The sequence below is a fragment of the Panthera tigris genome, chromosome F2 (genome assembly GCF_018350195.1).
Source record: "Panthera tigris isolate Pti1 chromosome F2, P.tigris_Pti1_mat1.1, whole genome shotgun sequence".
In the NCBI taxonomy this organism is placed as follows: Eukaryota; Metazoa; Chordata; class Mammalia; order Carnivora; family Felidae; genus Panthera; species Panthera tigris.
The window spans coordinates 69631584-69653279 of record NC_056676.1 but is presented as its reverse complement, the minus strand read 5'-3'; the positions used below and the strand labels follow the sequence as shown (position 1 = coordinate 69653279).

General features: G+C 53.6%; 1 long non-coding RNA gene across 4 annotated transcripts in view; it reads right to left on the bottom strand.

The window, feature by feature from the left end:
- Positions 1–21696, bottom strand: part of LOC102951043 — a 274243-nt gene that overhangs the window by 192884 nt on the left and 59663 nt on the right. For all 4 annotated transcript variants that reach the window (XR_006213224.1, XR_006213223.1, XR_006213225.1 and 1 more), the window contains exon 2: positions 13877–14238. This is a non-coding gene — a long non-coding RNA (uncharacterized LOC102951043). The remainder of the gene's footprint in view (positions 1–13876; positions 14239–21696) is intronic.

Sequence of the window (21696 nt, the reverse complement as noted above, 5' to 3'; positions counted from 1 at the left end):
CCCCTGCCCCAGCGCTCCCCCTGCCACAGTGGTCCAGACACCTCCGGCGCCTCTCCCATCTACGGAAGCACGCCAGGAAACCAGCAGTCCCGAGAGAGCCGATCTCAAGGTCCAGATGACGGGAGTGTTTACCCAGGGGTCCCACCGGGGGTTGGGAACTGGCTGTGGAGCCCCGAGGAACAGAGGAGCACAGAGGCGTGCATGAGTCACAAGGGCCGAGTCACAAACACCGACCATCCCGAGGACACGAGGCCCAGGACGCCTGGAGACGACCGTGCCTGAAAACCAAAGCTGGGCTGTGTTCCGCGGAGTCATAACACGGGTGGCCTGCACATACCACCCAGAAGAAGGAAGAGAAAAGGCAAATTCCAGAAAGGTGAGGCAGGCACAAAGTTCTGATAGAGAAGAACGGCATGAATGATGCAGGGCTGCAGTATGTGTGCTGGAATTTCCTCCTTAGTCACTGGAAGGCTCGGGAACCCGACGCTGGGCGAGGGAGGCCACTCGCGCCACGTGAATCAGCCCCTTGTTCTCTGCTGGGGAGAAAGTTAACCAAGAAGAAGCCGGGGGCGGAACGCATGCACCCGTCCTGCTCTCCCTTTTCCTCAGTCCGCACCCCTTCCCCCCCACACACACACACCCCTGCCTCACAACCTCCACAAATCTCTGGCTGGGAAGACCCAACACCCACAATCCCTAGAGGGGGTTACTTAGAAAACAGGGTCCTTTAAAATTGTGAGGACTTTGGGGAAAAATGTAACGATTTCACATTTCTCTTTCTGCGGCCCAGGCTTACTGACCAAATTTGGTCATTCGAGTCTCCATGTAATAACCCAGGAGTCCATCCACAATGCAGTCGGGACTGTTGGCAGTAGGTTTTTCCCTTCCCACCAGCCCTGCCCATCCCACCCCTGCTCCCCGATGGCCACCAGGCTTATGTCCACCCTGCAAACTGATGGGGCCGGGGTGTAACTTCCTGTCACCACCCCCCTGAGTGGGTTATGGCCTCAGGAGTCACTTCAGGAGAATGGGACTGTAGGCTGGTGTTACTTCCATCAGGCACAAAGATCCAGCCTCCCACGGGGCACCCTCGGTCCATCTGGGAACAGAGTCCTGGCATCTCACATGTGGGTTGTGACATTTCTGGGGTAGGGAGCAGGCAGCCTGGGGAATGTGGTCAGGAGTCCCAGAGAAGCTTAGAATCCCAGCCTCAGACTCACTAGCGGGGTGCCTGAACCTGTCTGAGCCTGTTTTCACACCTGTGAGATGAGAGTCCCATAGCATTTACCTCTTGAGGTTGCCAGAGGGTTTAGTCAAATCTCAGCACATAAAAGGCATTCAATAGAGGGAAACAAATACACAAGCACTGTGCCATCGAGGCTACACATCAACACCCTCTACAACACTATGCCCAAGACCTTAACATCTGACGGATGGATGGGAGTAAAACTCAAACATTACACCACGGAAGCAGCAGGAGAGCACTGGCTTCTCCAGGCAGCAAAACGGCTTTGTCTTCGTCCTTTGTGTCTCTCTCATCCCAACGCCTGGGAGCACAGGACATCAGAAGTGTCCCTCAGTGTCCCTAAGCCATTTCGCACCCACTCCTCACACCAAAGGGGTACAGTGTGCTCAGCCCAAGCCTGAATTTCCCCTTTTACCATTATCTTTGTTGCTATCCAAACATTTTACATCCTCAGGAAAATGCAAACTGCCAGTGCTGTCGGAATCCAAAATGCAACGTCCACTGGGAATCTCCATGCCACCCGGAGGTATGCATTTTGCTGCTAACGGAAGAGCTAATGAAACCGCAGGAATGGCCTCCTTCACCCTGCCGGCCGCGGCCAAGAGTCTCCCTCCCCCCTCCACCCCCCCCCCCCCGACTTGCTCTGGCTCTCAAGGCTTTTGCAAGAATGCAGTAACGTAAGTGTTCATTAGGTCCATCCATGCGGGCAGGGTGGGAAAGGCGCGCCCGAGAGGAGGAAGAAGGGCCCAGCTCCTCCCAAGAGCTGCCACAAACTATGTGACCGTCAGCAAGTTCCTGACCCTCTCTGAACCACTGTGGGGTCACTTATAAATAAAGTGGTGGCCAGAACACTGACCAGGATTCACCTAACACTTGGAATGTGTTGGGCGCTGTGCTAAATGCTTCCTATAGTATCTCATCGAAACCTCGAACCCTTCTAGAGGCTGTCTTAAGTCGGCTGAGGCTGCTATGAGGAAATACCACAGTGGCTGCAACGACACTTATTTCCAACAGCTCTGGAGGCTGGAGAGCCAGCAGATTCTGTCCTTGGTGACAGCCCTTCCCCCCACTCAAGTGCCCTTCCCCCACTCAAGCTCTTGGCTCGTGGACAGCTGCCTTCTCACTGCTCACGGGGCCTTCCTTTGGTGTATAAGTATACAAAGAGAGACAGAGATCTGTCTGTCTTCCTCTTTACAAGGACATTAGTCCCATGGGGCGGGGGGCACACCCTCATGACCTCATCTGAGCCTTATCACCTCCCAAAGCAACCCCCCAAATGCCACCACTGGGACTTAGGGCTTCAACATAAAAATGTGGGGAAGACACAAACATTCAACCTCAATAGAAGAACTATGATGACCCTACTTTACAGATGGGGAAACTGAGGTAGGAGAAATTAAATAACTTGCCCAAGGCCACACATCTAGCGAATGGCAGAGCCGAGATTAGCACCAGCCACGCCCCACCCCCTGCAGCCACCACACTACACTGGACATAAAGTGACACAAAAGGGGCGCCTGGGTGGCTCAGTCGGTCGGGCGTCCAACTTCAGCTCAGGTCATGATCTCGCAGTCTGTGGGTTCGAGCCCCGCGTCGGGCTCTGTGCTGACAGCTCGGAGCCTGGAGCCTGCTTCGGATTCTGTGTCTCCCTCTCTCTCTGCCCTTCCCCCACTCAAGCTCTGTCTCTGTCTCTCTCAAAAATAAACAAACACTAAAAAAAATAAAAACATAAAAAAAATAAAGTGACACAAAAAACTTAAGACTGTGATATCAGGCAAACCCCGGGTGGGAGCTTAACCTGCCCTTGAGTTCCTCACTTGCAAAATCGGGATGACAGCGACAGCCTCGCAGCATTGCTTCTGTGATTAAATAAGGTGAAGCCATAAAGATACCAAACGGAAGCAAATATGTACTCAAGGAACCCACAGAGCCTGGATTTCTCAGCACAGTTGAATGGACAGACAAGCAATGAACATGAAGACCTTACAGGGTTTGCAGAACTGCCGGCCCTCCAGAAACTTCGGCAATGCACATCCTGGAGGGATTCTCTTCTCTAGGTGAGGCTTCCTTGGACGTCACCCCTGGGCATCACGCGTGCACCCCGAAACCATCCATCCCCAGCAGAGACAGCGATGCTCACTCAGCACACCAACAAGGTCTGCAGGTGGGAGGGATGGGCCCCCAACCACAAAGCTGGAGAGGGAGGGCGTGGTAACCTCTCAGTGCCGCATGCGCCCCTGAAATGGCACGATGTACCCCAGCCCCAGGAGGTGGGACTTCTGGTGCTGACACCAGGAATGTTCTGGAACAACCAGAACGAGATGGTCACCCTACTCAAAGCAGGGGTGGTTCCTCATGGAGCGTTACGGAGCCTTTTCTCAACCATGTATGCTTTTCTTTATATTCTAGATTTTCTCCAAACACCTCGTATTAGTTTTACCATCAGGGAAAAGGTTTAAGGAGAAAAAGGGCTAGGGGCACCTGGGTGGTTCAGTCAGTTAAGCATCCAGCTCTTGGGTTCGGCTCAGGTCATGATCTCATGGTTTGTGGTTCGAGCCCCACCCTGGGCTCTATACTGACAGTCTGGAGTCTGCTTGGGATTCTCTCTCTCCCTCTCTCTGCCCCTCCTGCACGCTCTCTCTCAAAATAAATAGACTTAAAAAAAAAAAAGAAAGAAAAGAAAAGAAGACTGCACCTGGGAGGCTCAGTCGGTTGAGCATCCAACTTCGGCTGAGGTCACAATCACACAGGTTTTTGAGTTTGAGCCCCATGTCGGGTTCACTGCTGTCGGCACAGAGCCTGCTTCAGATCCTCTGTCTCCCTCTCTCTCTGCCCCTCTCCCACTTGTACTCTCTCAAAAATAAATAAACATTTTTTAAAAAGAAGAAAAAAGACTATTTCCCAGTACACACATTATTTTCCCATTGCCAAACTCAAATTTTCCATTTGTAATCAAAATAGAAAAAAAACTCTCAAACTTTGTGTTTAATCCTCTCTCATTCTCTGGTTTCTCTCAGCTCTTCCAGAGCATGGACCTTCCTTCCGGCACTTTCTTCTCTGCTGACAAATCTGACAAGCTACCCTGCTGTGGCCCGGCCTCCTCCTCCCCATTACCTCTCTGGAGCTGTGGGCTCTGCTCCTCTCCGGCTGAGAATGGCTCCCACAGCCATCAGGGTGACTCCCGTCCCCCACGATGGGGACCCCAACACCTCCTCGGCTGTCCACAACTGCACAGACCCAGCCTTGTCAGCCTCCCAGAAGCCAGCCGGCAGGGGTTCCCAGCCGAGTGACATCCATCTGGGCTCAGACACCCCTGTCAGTCCTCACGTGGGGAGCCTTCAGTGCCCATTTCTCCACCACCCCCCTTTCTTATTTTTCTCTCTGCTGACCAGGCTTCAGCAGAGGGCAGCCGTGGCTCTGGTCCTATCCTCTGTGCCGGCCTCATCTCCTTCCAGAATTCACCCCATTCAACACATAAAGAGCTGGGGCTGGGGCTGGGCACTGCCGACCTCACCTAAGAAGGCAGGGGCTCGCATCACACTAGGAGGTCATGGGCTCGCAGGGAGACCCCCAGCCAACAGATGGTTCCAACTGGACAGCAGCTTGGCTCCCTCTGACAAGACAGTGTGCATCCCCAGGCATTGAGCCCCTGGGGACACCCACATGTGCACCTGGAGATGTGGGCACAAAGGCCCCCCCCCCCAGCACTGTTCACAGTGGCTAAAACCTAGAAATGCCCCCAAATCCACCACGAGAAGCATGAAGGAACAAACACAGCAGCAAAGAAGCATCTAAACGTAACACAGACTGAAAAGAGCAAATTGTAGTCACCGGATACCTACGTGATGCCACCTCCATAAAATTGTTTTTGAACACATGAAATAGTGCTATAAAAGGTCTCCAAACAGATTTGTAAGAAAAGGGTAAGACGAGACCTACTACAGGGGCACGGGGTGTCTCAGTGAAGCGTCCGACTCTTGATCTCGCTCAGGTCATGGTCTCATGATTCGTGGGATCAAGCTTCTCGTCGGGCTCTGCACTGACAACATGAAACCTGCCTGGGATTCTGTCTGTCTCTCTCTCTTTCTGCCCCTCCCCTGCTTCCTCCCTCCGTCTCCCTCTCCCTCTCCCTCCCCCTCTCCGTCTCCCTCCCCTTCTCCCTCTCCCTCTCTCTCAAAATAAATAAATAAACATTTTAAAAATTAAAAAAACAAAAACAAAAACGTGACCTACCACCCAAGTTCAGGAGAGTGGTACTTCTTTTTTTTTTTAATTTTTTTTTTTAAACGTTTATTTATTTTTGAGACAGAGAGAGACAGAGCATGAACAGGGGAGGGGCAGAGAGAGAGGGAGACACAGAATCGGAAGCAGGCTCCAGGCTCTGAGCCATCAGCCCAGAGCCTGATGCGGGGCTCAAACCCACGGACCGCGAGATCGTGACCTGAGCCGAAGTCGGACGCTTAACCGACTGAGCCACCCAGGCGCCCCAAGAGAGTGGTACTTCTGCAAAGGGAAGGAAATGGAATGGGAGCAGAGAGCCCACAGACTTGCACTCTACCGCTAAATTCTTCTTATTTCCTTAGAAGCAGTAATCCAAAGCACACCTGCCACATCATTTGACACCTGTTGGTCCTGGGGTAGGAACTGGGGAGTTTGTTAAATGACTCTCGGTGGCTTCTTGTTTTGTGTCTCAGATCTGGACGATTCACGTCACGCCAAGAAACCACGGCGAAACTCAGCAGACTCTAGAGTCCGGCAAGTCGGTCTAAAGGATGCGGGAAGCAGAGAGCTGGAGGCCCTCACAGTGTGCCCAGCATTCCCTGGCCTCGGAGGGAGGCAGGCTGCCTGTGTCTTGCACACACCTCAGCAGTCTAGTGCTGCCCGGCCTCAACCTTGAGGAATGTGCTGGAACCCACCACCTCTGCCACCTCCAGACTCCACTGCCAAGAGAGCAGGCTCGGCTATCACACAGTCCAGCACGGCCACGCCGTCCGGCTCTCAGACGCTTTCCCAGAGGTGACTGATGTGGTCCTTTCAACAAGCACGTGAGGGACACAAGGCATGGGCCACCACCTCACTGAAAGCCCGAGGAGCCCGAGCCTCAGAGAAGCCCCAGGCACTGCCTGAGCAGACTCAACAACCAGAAAGCAGGACAGTCACAAAACCAACCTAAGCCACAAATCTGACTTACAGTCAGATTCAGAGGTGGGCTAATAACTGGCCAGGCTTCACATCTCAGGTCACGTAATTTTCATAATAACCAGCTCCATGTAGAAGGAACCGAAGATCCAGAGAGGTCAAGTGTCCCCCTGCAAGGGCACAAAGCCAGGAAGCCCCAGGATGTACATGGCCCCTGATTTTCTAACATTCCCTGACAACCTCCCCCCAGAGCATTTCTCTGACAGGAAAACTCTTTTTACGATGAGCACTGTTGTCACATTCTCTGAAAATGCAACTAAGAGTTTCCAGGGCCCCTGGGTGAGCAGAAAGCTGGGAGCTTGTCCTGGCTAATGTTTATTTGTTTAGGTCACTACCTCCTGCTAAATAAACCCAGTCTCTACTTCTGAGAGACTCGGGAGAGCTCACCAGAGCAGCTGCTCTGCTTGGAGCCAGATAAGCCTCCACGGGGGAGGGAAGGGTCGGGGCAGTTCCTGGTAATCAGGTAGAGCGGAGCCCCTCTCCCCAGAACCCCCACCCCATGTGGAGTCATAGAGCAGGGAAGAGAGATAGATGGGAGGGAAAGACCCCCCCCGCCCCCCCAGCCACTGTTGTCCCGAACCAGCTATCAGCATGGCCAGCAATTTGACAAGACAAAAGAAAGGGGACGAAGCCTCCCCAGCTGCCCCCCCCCCCCCCCCCCCAACTACCACCGGAAATAATCCACTTCCCAGAGAGCGACCAGAGCAGAAGGGAGCACCAGCTCACAGCCAAGGCTGCACAGCTCCTGGCAGGTCCAATGCAGCCGCCCTGGGTCCCGGGACTGCAGACAGACTATGCTCGGCCCATCTGCCCGGAATGAGCCCCAGTCAATGTGGCCCACCCACGGTAGCGATTTCGCTGCCCAGCTCTGGCCTCCAGCAGCGCAATGGCACTTCACTGCCTAGCTCTGGGCCCCAAAGCCTTTTCCCCAAAGTTTCCATTAGCCGGAAACAGAGAATGCATCTGGAAACTGTTATCAGTCAACAAAAGCCTGTCGTCTTTATCCTACCCCACTATTCCTTACTGAATATACCTCTTGGGTCCTAAAGTCAGAATAATGGAAAAAGTTTCCTTTTTTTTTTTTTTTTTTTTAAAAGGCACCTGGGTCTTCTTTCAAATTTCTCACACACAGCCCCGTAGTCCCTCCCACTTTTGGATGGCTGAAAATTATCCTCCAGCTTTTTCAAATATGCCCCCTTCTCCCATGATGGCCTGCCTTGCCCACCCTGGTTGTTCCCAATGCCCTGCCTGGGTTAACCAGGCACCGCAGGGAAGAGACTCAAAGTCACCCACTCTGGCCCAGACTTCCAGTGGCCAAGGCCACAGTCCTGCCCCACTGCGTGAGAGTTGTTTTATGCAGCTGCTCTAATGCTTTGATTGCCTCCAAACTCGCTCAGGGAGAACAGGGGGTTGGAAAAAGGGTGGGAGGTCAGGCAGAGACCCTTCTGGAATCTGTTCCCTTCATTAACTTCGGAATTCCTCAGGCCAGTGTTTTCTCAAGCCTTCTTACCCTGAACATTCACCTGGGACAAGCAGGCTATAATCCTCACATCCACCCAGCTTCCTGGGATAAGGGAGAGGTGAGGCCCTCAGGCCCCCATGGGGAGGAACTAACATTTAGACAGTAAATACTAGCTGACTACACGGAGGTAAGAACCAAAGATTCAGCAGTGTCAAGGTCCCAACTTTGCAGGTAAGGAAAGAGAGGCTCAGAGAGGTTTAGGAACTAGAGCAAGGTCACACGGCTGTGAAACAGCAAAGCTTCAAAACCTGGTTGTGTTCTGCTCCAAAGATCACATCCTTCGCATAACTGCAGCTATCACTCAAGGGGGGCAAGGATTTCAGAGGACACTCCTACCCACCCTGTGTGGCAGGATGTTGACACCTGCCACTCGAATTAACACCAAGGCCTGTGTGTCATTCAGGGATTGGACAGCACGTCCAACATTGAAAACACTCTAAGCTGACTTCCCTACATCATCACTGAGATGATCCCTTGCTAATGCAGCACCCCTTGCCAAAATGCACGTGCCTTTTGGTTCCATTATGGGCTGAGACATAGTAAGACCTCAATAAATGTTTGTTAGATACGTGGTAAAAGAACTAGCAATGTAAAGGTCTTCTATGTTTTCCATAAAACCCTAAAGAAAGCACTGTCTATATACCGTTTAACAAGCCTCAGACAAAGACCACATCTTGGGGTGCCTGGCTGGCTCAGTCAGCGAAGTGTGTAACGCTTGATCCCAGGGTGTAAGTTCAAGCTGCACATGGGGTGTAGAGATTACTTAAAAATAAAACCTTAGGGGCGCCTGGGTGGCTCAGTTGGTTGAGCTTCCGACTTCAGCTCAGGTCATGATCTCGCGGTTTGTGGGTTCGAGCCCTGCAGCGGGCTGACAGCTCGGAGCCTGGAGCCTGCTTTGGATTCTGTGTCTCCCTCTCTCTCTGATCCTCCCCCGTTCACGTTCTGTCTCTCTCTGTCTCAAAAATAAATCAGTAAATAAATAAATAAATAAAATCTTTTTTAAAAAAGGACCACACTTGTAACAAATTTTTTTTTAAATTTATGATCCAGAAGTTTCTTTCACTCAGTGATAAGCAGGTTTCCCTCACTTAATTTTTTTTTTTTTAATGTATGTTTATTTTTGAAGGAGAGACAAGATAGAGTGTGAGCAGGGGAGGGGCAGAGAGAGAGAAGGAGACACAGAATTTGAAGCAGGCTCCAGGCTCTGAGCAGTCAGCAAAGTGCCTGACGCAGGGCTTGAACCCACGAGTTGCAAGATCATGACCTGAGCCGGAGTCAGATGCTTACCTGACTGAGCCATCCAGGCACCCCAAGGTTTCCCTCATTCACACCCAGGGGCAACGTACAGCCTATGGACTAACTGCCAATTCTGATAAATAAAGTTCTACTGGAATATGTCCATGCCTACTCATTTACATCCTGGCTATGCTTGCCTTCCGGATACAGAGGCAGAACTGACTAGTGGTGACAGAACTGTGTGTCCTGTAAAGCCAGAAATATTTACTACCTCGTCCTTGACAGAAAAGTCTGCCAATCCTTGACCGAGACAAACATAACCTCTCCACTGTGTCATGCTGACTAGGAAGTCAGAGAGGAATTTAATGTTACTTTTTAGTAACTCATCCTCAGTATTCTTTATTTCTATATGCCTACGGGTTTTGATCTTCTAATTCCATTTCAACATTTTATTTAAAAATAGCTGGTATTCCCAGAGTACTTATTCTATGTCAGGCACTGAATTAAGCCCTTCAATATGTTCTCTTATGTAATTCTCACAATGAACCCATGGGGTAGGTAATATTATCCCCTGTTTATTGAGGGGAAATGAATGAAAAAATGAGTGAATGAGTCATCAATTGATTTCATAGGGGGAACATTTACTATTTCCTAATTCAACCCCAGACAGTAACACAGGAGTTGACTGGAAGACTTTGGGTGCTCGATAAATACAAGGCGTCTGCAGTGCCGAGAGCAATGGCCACGGTCAATTCGAGCAGAATTATGGGATTTTATACAGCGCTCTGGTGCTGAGATTCTTCTTGGTTTCCATCTAGCTTCAGACTGAGCTGTGCAGTCCCTTTCATCACGAACCTTCTGGATCTCGGGAGGATCCCCCTGAACTCACCGGCACAGCTGATGTGAAGCGGAGCACAGAACTACTCAGGTCACAGGCAGAGAGATGCTGTCCCCAGTGATGTGGCCAGAGCCACGCAGCGAGAGCAGCAGAGACGGAAATGAGGACCGCATTCCAAATGCTGCCCTCTTCCAGAAGGCTACGTTTACTTGTGTTACTGCAATATTTTTTGCAAAAATGGCTTTTAAACTCAAATATCCGTGTCCTAAGCAACAACGCTGCGAAATAACAGGCCTCATGAGTCAAGTGTGATCTTTTTCTAAGTCAAGATAAGGTAAGTGTAACACCGTGTTTTTTAAGTCAGCCTGCCCCTCGGTAACCTGCAGCCCTCTTGCACACCTGACCGCAGCCTGAGAGCCACTGGCCCCGCAGGAGAAGGGAGGCTGAAGGCAGGCAGATTGGAGTACATGTACCAGCTTCTCTGCTTCTCTCCAGAGAGAAGTTCAGAAGCTTTCTGGATTTCTCTGCAGCCCAGTTTCTTCATATATAAGAAGGGGCACCGCACCCACCTCGCCAGATTGGAAGATTAACCAGGCACATTCCAGGAGCTAAAAAACACCCGCCATTAAGCAATCTCGCAGCTGTCCATCGAGAAGCCTGGTCTCCGGGCTCAGCCTGGAGAATGAGTCACAGCCTCTCCCTCAGCTGAGCCCGTGTACACTCCAGGGGACCCAGGCACCCCTGCTGGGGAACAAGTCCAGGGCAAAAAGCCATCTCTAGGAATGCCGGCTTGGAGCATCCGTGTAAGCGGGAGGGCAGCACCACATCCCTGAGCCCCAGGATGAGTGTGTGTGTTGTGAGTCAGCACAGCGGCCCAGGAAAAATAAATAAATAAGGAGAGGGTCAGGCCTGCTCTCGCAGCGGTCTGGGGTACCAGGGTTCAAAGAGACACGGGCTCTTCCAAGAAGCTGAAGAGGGACTTGTGAGATAAGGAGATGAGGCCAAGCCCACGTGCTAGAAGCAGAAATGCAAACTGCACACGGGGCGGCGAAGGGGGGACTGGAGGGGCCGCCTTGGACACAGGAAATACCAAGAGCAGCGCCAGCTGCAACAGGACCAGGGCCAGCACCAGCACCGGGACCAGGCCCAGCACGACCAGCAACACCAGCACAGGTGCCTGCACGAGGACCAAGCGCAAGCCAGTAGCACGGTTCACCATCTAACCGGTAAGTCCAGGGGCCACTGGGCCAGGCGTGCCCAGGACCAGCCTGGTTTACACCTGTCATCCCACAGTAAGTGGTGTTTACCCCACAGGTCCCTCAGGGGTTGGAACGGAAGAGTTATCTGCCACGTGCCCTGCACACGGCGTGGCTCAATACATGGCGATCACTTGCATGTCAGCGTCCACAGAGTACGACCCTGCAGGTGGGGGGCCGGGACTCGGCCGCCAGAAAGGAGGAGCCAGGCTGAGTCTTACTTCCCCCCCCGTGACCATGCCGTGTCTCCTGGTGCAGAACCCGTTCCGGTCCTCCTGGGAGGAGCAGGCATAAGCCAGACCCCCACGATGGGTTTGTTCTTGGGAGCAACGGACAAAAAGAGAAGCGGGGCTGCGGGTCATGTGATAAGTGGGGGCACAGGTGCCACAGAGGGAAGGCGGGGAAAATGGCAAGAAGAGGCGCAAGAGGCCAAGGGGCAGTGCTGTGCCTCAGTCTTCCCAACTCACTCTTCTAGCGGAGGCCCTCATGCCCCAGGACAGTTGTGCAAGCCCGGCCGAACGCCCCTGCCCTCACCGTTCTCCAGACCCACCAGCCCCCTCCCTGCATGATTCCTCTCCCTGCCCTGCTTGGCCACAGTACTGCCAGCATGACACCCATCACACGGGGCTGCAAAGCCCCACTCACCCAAGGGCACAGGCTCCCTGAGGGCCGTGAGCCTCCAGGGGCCAGACTGCAACCCAAACACACTTTATCCTGGGACCTGGCATGGCCCCTGTTCCTCCACACAGGAGGGAGGGTCTCAGTGAAAGTCTGTCTCTCCCAGAGGACAAAGAGGGCACCCAGTTGTGAGGAGCCCAAGAGCATTCTGCAACGGGCAATGCTACATATACACATGTACACACACACACACACACACACACACACACACGCCCTTCTAAAGGTCCCCCAAGGAAAAGTCTTTACCCTTCAGCTGAATTGGCATGATTCAGTGTAGAACACCAGGAAGCTCTTGGCTTCCTGCTCAGTGTTCTCTTAGCTAAAGATCCTCGGGTGAGCTACATGGCCCCCGTGAAACTCACCGTTCTCAGCTGTACTATGGGAACACCACTGCCCACCTAGTGGGACTGTTGGCTGCTGGAGTTACACAGATGCTCAAAAAGAGAGCACTTCCCTTTTTCTGTCTGTCCCTTCCAGGAAAACTGAAATAAAACCACGAAGAGTCACTCTCTGATCTGATCAAGTGAGATACAGAAATGAGATGTCTACTGTGTAAGGCAAACGTGCTTCCTGACCTCAGAGAGACTGCTTTCCAGCGGGGGAGAAAGACAAGAGACCAAAGAACCTGCGTAAGTGAATACCAAATTATAACACATCTAGGGGCGCCGACTGAGAGCAGGGTGGATAACCAGAGGGACACTATTTCCATCCATTAGGAGGTCAGGGAAAGCCTCGCTGAGAAGTGCCATGAGGCACGAGCGGCCCTGGGAACCCCGTCCAAATCAAAGCCCAGGTCCCACCTCAGTGCGGTCTTGGCAACCAAGTGCCAGGTGGCCCCGGGTGACCTGCACTCGGGGCACTGGCTGTTTGAGCCGCTGTTCTCCCGCGGGCGGCCTGACGCTAAGGCCACATCCCTCAGGGTCACCAATGTCACAGGGGGCCAGCCTGTTTCCTGCAGAACCCCCACAGACCTTCAATGCCATGTCCAGCCCGGCACTCCCTCCCTCACACGGACGCGAGGCTCCCTTCCCTGGCCCGCCAGACCTCCCCACGGGCTCTGGCAACAGCGACCTTAGACCAACTGCCTGTGCCAAACCGCGGTACCCGGAGTGAAGCCCGGCACGGGCCACCTGGCTCTGGTTCGCGGCCCAAACAACGGCCGACCCTCCGCAGGAGCCCTCCCCCAGCCAACGGTGACCCTACCATGTGCTGAGCCTTTGCCGCGTGCCGGGCCCCGTGCTGGGTGTCGGCGCGAGCGTCTATTTTGTGATCCTCAACACGACCCCGGCAAGAGCAAGGGCACACATCACCGCCACTGAACAGAGCAGGGAGAGGCAGGCAGCGGCCACTCGGCCCGAGGCACACAGCAGGGGTGGGTCAGAGACTCAAACCCAGGCCTCCTGGCTCCACAGGCACCCCGCAAGCATCCAACAATGCGTCTCTCGCGCTGAGCACAGAGGCGTGCCTTCCGTCCCTACTCACTCTCAACGCCCTAATGCCCTTTCTGCAGCCAGAGACGCTACGTGCCAGGCACCGTGGTAGGTGTTCAAAACACACTTCAGAAGGAAGAAGCCTCCGCCTTCGAGGCCCTTGTGGTCTGGTGGACGGAGACGGGCACACGAACCAGGACATCTACCGAGGCTGGCACAGGTGCGATGACGTCTGCACGGGGAACGGTGGAGGCTCCTGGGAAGCTCCTTCCCATTTCCGTCCGTCTCCCCCAGGCACCCAGCACCCAGGCAGACGCACAGAGTGAGCTCATTCAACGCCAGCTCCCCTTGAGGGCCGGCTCCATCACGGTGACCCCTCTCCCACCAGCCAGGCCAGTGTCACCTAAAGCCCAGGTGGACACCTGACAGAACATGCAGAGGACGTGTGCACAAGGAGGAGACAGGCCTTACGTGTCACAGGGAGCCCCCAGCGGGACTGGCAGAGACCCAACCAGGCATCCGTGAGGAGAGAAGGACAGAGTCGTCAGCCCTCACAGGAAGCCGCGGTCCTCCGTCTCCCACGGGCATCCAGGCTGCAGGGATCCGCCAGGCACTCAGCCAGGGCCTTCCTTAAAACCGCCAGTAGCATCCAGACAGGCGTCGGGTGTACGTAACTCCAGAGAAAGCTTCCACCAACTTTATTCCCCAGGCAGCTGAATATCACTGTAAATCCAAAAGGCTCCGAAAATCCTTGAATGGAGCTCCATGTAACTGACAGGCACGGCCATCGTGAGGGGCATCTTTTTAATTCCTTTCTGGTCCAAAGATCAGGGCTGGGGATGAGAAGAAGAAAAATCAATCTTGTTCGAATCATGGACCCAGAGCAGTAGTCGGGTTACTCTTCCTTGTATTCGACCCTAATATACTTAGAGGGGAACTCACCAAGAATAACGCCCCGGAGCTCTGACACCCAAACAGAGGGGAGGCAGGAGACCCGGGGCCTGCCTCAGGGGAGGGTCACCACACACAGGCACCAAAGACCTCTCAGATCCAGAACCTTCTACTGCTTGGGGCTCCCCAGAACTACCCTGAGAGGGCAGAGGGCACATCTATTATAAAGATGAGGAGAAAACATCCGAGAAGGGATAGGCGGCTAGCTTAGAGAGTTAATAGTTGGGCCAGACCTGGCATACAGTCCTGAGCTCCCCCCCTGCAGGGCTGAGAGGTCCCGGCAGTGAGCAGAGGGGGTTTGGTGTCAGCTGGTAGGAAGTAGTTCTTTGTTTGGCTTCTTTTTAAAGACAACCACAAAGCTCTGGCATCTCTCCAGGCCTCGTCCTGCACAGTGAGCTTCTTCAGGGCAGGGCCCGGGGCCATTCCCTTTCGTTATTCATGTATGCAGCAATTACTGAACACCTGCTAGGTACCAGTACTGTTCTAGCTCTGTGGGGATACTCCTGCCTCCCCCGCACAGGGACTGAAATTATTCCAATGGACCCATGGACGCACAGGGCTGCAGGCTGGGCGGTCACCACCCAGCCAAAGAGAAGAGCAAACGCCCTTTACAGGAGTGCCTATCCCTCACCGCGCTAGGTTCTGGCCCACCATCTGATACGACACCCTCCCCAACCCCGGGCTGCTCTGGGACTCCTGCCTCTATTTTCCAGATAAGGAAACGGAGCCACACACAACTACCCAGCTCCAAACCAGTAAGAGTGGAGCCTGAATCAGGCGAGTCTGTCTCCCAATTGTGTGCCTGGATCCGCCGCTCTGTGTTACGAGTGAGGACGCCTACCTGCAGTGACTGTACCTCAAACTTACTACCAGGGGTTTCACGCGCGTAGGACCCTCATTTAACCCGTGGCAACTTTATCTGTAAGAGGCTATTCTTATCCAGTTTGAGAGATGAGAAACCTGAGGCCCAGACAGGTTAAACAACTTGCCCGAGGTCACACAGCTAGAAAATCATACAACAGAGATTTGAGATCAGGCATCTGGCACCAAAGCCCAAGAGCGTGACCATCACAGCAATGGTCATTAACAGCAACTGTTTTGTTCCTGCGGCAACAAATGTTCAAACACTTGGTGGCATAAAACAACACAAATTTGTTATCTCACGGTTTTGGAGGTCAAAAGTCTGACCCGGGTGTCACCAAGCTAAAACCAAGGTGCTGGCAGGGCTCTTTCTTGTGGAGGCTCTAAGAAAAACCTTTCTCCTTGGCTTTCTCCAGCTTCCAGAGGTGGCTCTCCGATGCCTCAGCTCAGGGCTCCCTTCTTCCATCTCCAAATACAGCAACATAGCATCTCTCTGACGCTGCTCCCACCAGTATACCCCCTTCGCTGACCCTTTGGCCTCCCTCTTCCACTTTCAAGGAGCCCTGTGGTTACACGGGGCCCATCCAGATGACCCGAGCTAATCATCCAGCCCATGGCCCTGCACTTGAATCGTGTCTACAAAGTCTGTCTTGACATGTAAGGTCCTAGGGACGACGGCATGAACATCTTTGGGGGGACTCTGTATGATTCACAGCAACCAGGCCAACAGGGATCCGTCCTCTCTTTTAAGCATTCTTCAGTGACCAGGGGTCACAGGGTGAGCTCCCCTTGTCCCATTTAAACCCACCTGACATAGCTTTTAGACCCAAGAGAAAGATGGGCTCAAAAGGAAGTATGAGTATCTAAATATTAGACTCTAAGAGAGAAATACAGGATAGTGGTTAAAACATTAACGTCTGAAGTCAAACTAATAAACTTACTAGCTATGTCACTTGGGGAAAATGGTTTTAACCCTTAGTTTCCTCATCTGTAAAATGGGGGTGAATTACACATCTCTGCTGTCAGCACAGAGTCCCCTTCGGATCCTCTGTCCCCTGCTCTCTCTCTGCCCCTCTGCACTTCTTCTCTCCCTCCCTCTCTCTCTCCCTCTCTCTCTCTCTCAAAATAAATAAATAGACTTAAAAAAAGAAAGAAAGAATCATCATAAAGTACTTAGCACGTTGCTGGGCACATATTAAGTGTTCAATTAGCCATTTTTTAATTCTGCAAATGGATGAGGCCTCCTGTGAGTCAAACGCAGCCTGTCCTGGGTCTCCCCAGGCTCAGCTCCGGCCCCAGGAACCAGCCAGGACAGGCGGGGCACTGCAATGTCAGGGCCGGGGTCCTGTGGGTCCAGCAGGAGGGGGCAATGACTTGTGGTACCAGCCCCTGTCAACGACAGGGGAGAGAGGGAGGGACACGGTCTGTTAAATATTTACAGAGGCCCACGGGCAAGGCTGAAGCCACGTGTGTTTGGTTGGGGACAGGTACATTAAAGCTCTGTCACCTGGGGAAGAATTATTACACGGTCTGCTGGGTGCCACTGCAGCCAAGCAGTGGACCCTCCCGGAGGAGGCGGCCCAGCCCCGCCACGGGCTTCACCGGCAAGAACGTGGAGCACTGCACAGTGCGACCTGTCATGTCACCCAACAGTAACGTCTCCCTCTTGGGGAGCATTTCCGCTTGCTCCGCTATGTGATTTTTTGCAAGGAATTTGCTTCTGCTGTAACTGATTGGCCAAAATAAAGAAGATGGCCAATACCCAGGACTGGTTTCTCCTGGGCCGCTGGAATTCTCACGCAAGCTGGTGGACAGACGATCTGGGAAACTCGTTTGGCATTATCCACTAAACCTGAGCGTGTATGTGCCCTGTGACCCAGCAGTTCCACACCCATGTACAGACTCACAGAAATGAGTACCCGTCACTGAAAGATGTCTTGGGGCGCCTGGGTGGCTCAGTCCATCAAATGTCCATCTCTTGGATTCAGCTCAGGTCATGATCTCATGGTTCGTAAGACTGAGACCCGCGTCGGGCTCTGCGCTGACAGCTCAGAGCCTGGAGGCTGCTTCAGATTCTGTGTCTCCCTCTCTCTCTGCCCCTCCCCTGCTCACACTCTGTCTCTCTTGCTCACTCGCTCTCAAAAATAAATAAACATTAAAAAAAAATTAAACACACGCGCGCGCGCGCGCACACACAGACACGCACACAGAGGAATGCTACACTGTTACATCGTTACAGAGCGATGAGAAGGAGCCACAAACATAAGTCTGAGTGAAAGAAGCCAGACACCAGGGGAGAGCCTTACGGTATTACTTATGTTAAACACATAAGCAGGTTAAAGTAATCTATGCTGTGAGAAGCCAGGACAAGGTGATCCTGGGTGAGGGGGAAGGGACAGTTAGTGACCGGAAGGCGTCAGGACTGGCTCCAGAAACGCGGGTGGCCTTGCATTCACCCAGGTGCCGGCTGCACACCCACGCACGGTGTGCGAACACCGGCCAGGCCGCCCGGGGAATCACGATAGATGGACTTTCTAATGCCTGTCAAGGCCCAACAAAATGTTGGTTAACTTTTCTTTAATGTCTCCTGAGAAAGTACGCTGTTGGCAGGCCTCCGGCTTGGGAACGGCCCTCCAGGCCTGGGACCCGGCACCTGCCGGCCTTCCCTGCCCCTCCACACGCTCACGGCCCGCTGCTTCCAGCTGCCCCTGCCCCTGAGGGCACCGAGGGGAGCACTTGGCAAATAACCGTCTTCCGGCCTGGTGACACAGAATTCAGACTCCGGCCTGGAATTGCCCCACAAGAAAATACAGCTCCCAGCCCCATTCTCTTGGCAGAGTCTCCCCCTGTGCCTCCCGGCCCACACGTGTCATTTCCTTCTTGACCCTCCCTAGTTCCACCAGCTGGCCCCCTGCAGTGGGCATTCTGAAGAAAAAGTAGAAACAGGCTGCCTCTATTTCCTACACAACAGAGGGGCCGGGGGGGGGGGCAGGGGGGAACCTTCGTAAGCAGCAGCCCTTAAATACGGGATCCACGGGAGGATGCTCTGGTAGCTGCAAGAGTCCAGGTGCCCTGGGTTGGCTCAGAATGGTGAGCGGGGGTACAGGGCACAGATCAAGTGCGCAGGTCGAGTGGTCCCTGGCACCCGCATGTGAGAGAAGCATGGTGGGAGCCAGGGGACGTGTCCGTGGTGTGCCTGGCCACGTGCCGTCCCCTTTCTGTGGCTGGGCCCCCGGACTCTGAGGGTGTGCTTTCTCTCTCTGTCCTCTCTCCTCTCTCTGCAACAGTGAGTAGTCCTGTCACGCAAGAGTCAGCAGATGTTGACTCTGGCGCCTCTGGAAGCCAGCCTCGGGCACGGCTCTGGCCAGAGCAGTTAACAGAGGGGTTCTCGGCTGGGAGGGTCCGGTCGGGAAGGCTCCCCCACTCTGAGCGCGCCCCAGCATCTGTCCCAGGCGCGGGAGGCAGGATTTCCTCAACGCGGATGCCACAGAAGAGGTGTCTCCTTTCTCTCTTACTGACCAAGGGAGAGGCGGCAATTTCTCTGGCCGTGTTCACATTATGTCTCTGTGATCCCCAAGAGCTGGGGCCTGTCCAACCTGGAGAGATAAATCAAGGAGATTTGTTCCCTGGGAAAGCGGCCGCCGTCCTCTCGCTGACAGTCTCTGTTTTTGCTTCATTTCAGTTTCTCCTCCCCGTGTGCCGGGAAGACGCAGATGGGCTGCTTTGGAATCCCCACGCCTTCCGGCACACGCTCCCCCCCTGCACACACCGGATTCATCACTCAGAGGATGGGGGCGATGAGGCGGGCTTCGGGGGTATGAATCGCAATGCTGCGCTCAGTCACTAGCCGTGGGCACACCCCTTAAGTTCTTTAGAAGTTTCCTTGTCGGGGCACCTGGGTGGCTCAGTCGGTTACACATCCGACTTCGGCTCAGGTCATGATCTCACGGTTGGTGGGTTCAAGCCCCGCTTTGGGCTCTGTGCTGACAGCTCAGAGCCTGCAGCCTGCTTCAGATTCTTTCTCCCTCTCTCTCTGCCCCTCCCTGGCTTGCATTCTGTATCTCCCTCTCTCTCTCTCTCAAAAATAAATAAACATTAAAAAAACTTTTAAGTGTTTCCTTGTCTAATAAAAATAAAGAATCGAAATGCGTGTCCTCTGGGGTTCATACGTGGATGAGAGACTGAATATAAGGTACTGAGCACACACAGCTGCCCACCGCGGGTTCACAAGTCACACGGAGCATCAGCTTCACCCTCAACAGCCCGATGCACCAGGATGTGGCTGCTCTTCTCACCAGTTAGGCTTGAGAGATGCAAAGCGAACCCGGCCCCATTCACTAATGTTCGTAACAGTCTGATGATCCTGTGCCAGACACCCTGGGCTTACACAGGAGGGGCAAGGGAGCCCACACAGAACGAGCCTTTCCACGGCCACGTACCGTCACGCATTTGTAACAGAGCCCCGCTCACAGCTCTAACAGACACTGATTAGAGCCAGTCTTAAAAATACTGGCATTCGGGTTCGGCCAGGCTCCAGAAGTCCCGCACAGCACTTGGGAACTCAACATGTGCTTAATAAGTGTTGGCTGCAAGGAGACCTGGGTGGTTCAGTCGGTTAAGTGTCGGACTTCGGCTCAGGTCATAATCTTGTGTTTCATGACTTTGAGCCCCACATGGGCTCTGTGCTGACAGCTCGGAGCCTGGATCCTGCTTCGGATTCTGGGTCTCCCTGTCTCTCTGCCCCTCCCTCACTTATGTTCAGTCTCTTGCTCTCTCTCTCTCTCAAAAAATAAATAAAAACATGAAAAAAAAATAAGGGGGCGCCTGGGTGGCTCAGTCGGTTGAGCCTCCGACTTCAGCTCAGGTCATGATCTCACAGCTTGTGAGTTCGGGCCTCACATCGGGCTCTGTGCTGACAGCTCGGAGCCTGGAGCCTGCTTCGGATTCTGTGTCCACCTCTCTCTCTGCCCCTAACCCACTCGCATTCTATCTCTGTCTCTCTCAAAAATAAATAAACATTTAAAACAAAGTAAGTGTTGGCTGCAATAAGGCTGGAAATCATGTCAGTCAAGGAAGATAGGATCCCTGCCTTCAGGGAGCTTCCAGGCTGTCCCAAGAGATCCAGAGACATGGAGACAGTACATGTCCATAATTGAACACAATGGGTGGTGTCCGGGTTGTGATGGTGGGGTGGCAGGAGCCAGGGCAGAGAAAGAGAGGCTGGGGCATACTGAATGTGAGAGCCCCTTGCATATCAGAGCATAAGAAACCTTGGAATAATCGGGTCCAACTCCCTCACTGAACAGCTGAGAAATGAGGCCCAGAGAGATAGAGTGACTGGCCCAGGGTTGCTCAGCAAGGACCCTGCGGGGTGCTGGATAAGAAGCAATCTCAAGTATGAAGGTGGGCTGGACACACAGCGCCTGGGAGAGGAGTAGCTTCTAAACTCGGCGGGCACGGGGCACAGTCAGCAGAAGGCAGCATGACCAGAGGCCTGGCAGAGCAGGTGAGAACCACATCTCCCGAATGCTTGTTCGAGGGCACTGGCTGCAGTAAGTCTTGTCACCTCAACAATGCTGTGCCTTGTGAACCCGTTTTCCAATGAGGACAGGTAGGCAGAAAGGGGGCTGAGATATGAGCCCACGCAGTCTGTCTCCAGAGCCTTTCTGTTTGACCACTAGGCTGTCCTGCCACAGAAGGGTTATGTGGTAGGAAAGCCTGGGGGCAAGGTGACAGGATAAGAAGGTTCCAGAAGACAGAGATGGGGAAGCAGGAGCTAGTTGTTGGAAAGGTCAACGCACAGAGATTCCCCAGGCATTGACAACATCCACAGCCAGACTCTGAACAGAAAGGCCCTCGCCAGTGACCGGTTGGTCAGGGAATGCCAGTCCTCGCTATTTTTCCAGCGGGAAGTGGCCCACATTGCCCAGGACACGCCTCTCCAGAGTGGTGGAGCGTCCGACTGTGGCCTGGAGGTGTCACATCATCCCCGCCTGGCTCAGGGCCGCCATGACGGGAACGGGGAGGTAGTGTCCCCAAAACCAGATGAGTCCCGACTGCCTCTCCCCACCCACAGGTGAGAGGAGGAGTGCTCCCGGAGAAACCCGTGGGCAGAGCCAGGAACACGCAGGTCCTACAGACCCTACAGGGGAGGGGAGGCCACACCAAGTGGTGACCAGAGCTCTATAGACAAACAGACCCAACACCTACTATGCGGCTGTGAAACCAAGAGCTTCACCTCCTGAACCCACAGCCACGTCCACGAAATGCACCCTGCCTCGCAGAGCCAGGGGTGAATCAGTTGGCCTGTTGAAGCCCTTTCACCCAGCAGGTCCTCAATAAAAGAAAGCCTTCTGCCTGCTCAGCTCCCAGCCACCTCCTCTACAGCTTGAAGGTGATTCAGATACTGAGATGAGCTGAGAAAAGTCATGAACGTGCTCCTGCCACAAATAACAAAACTTCAGGCCTGGGAGTGAGTG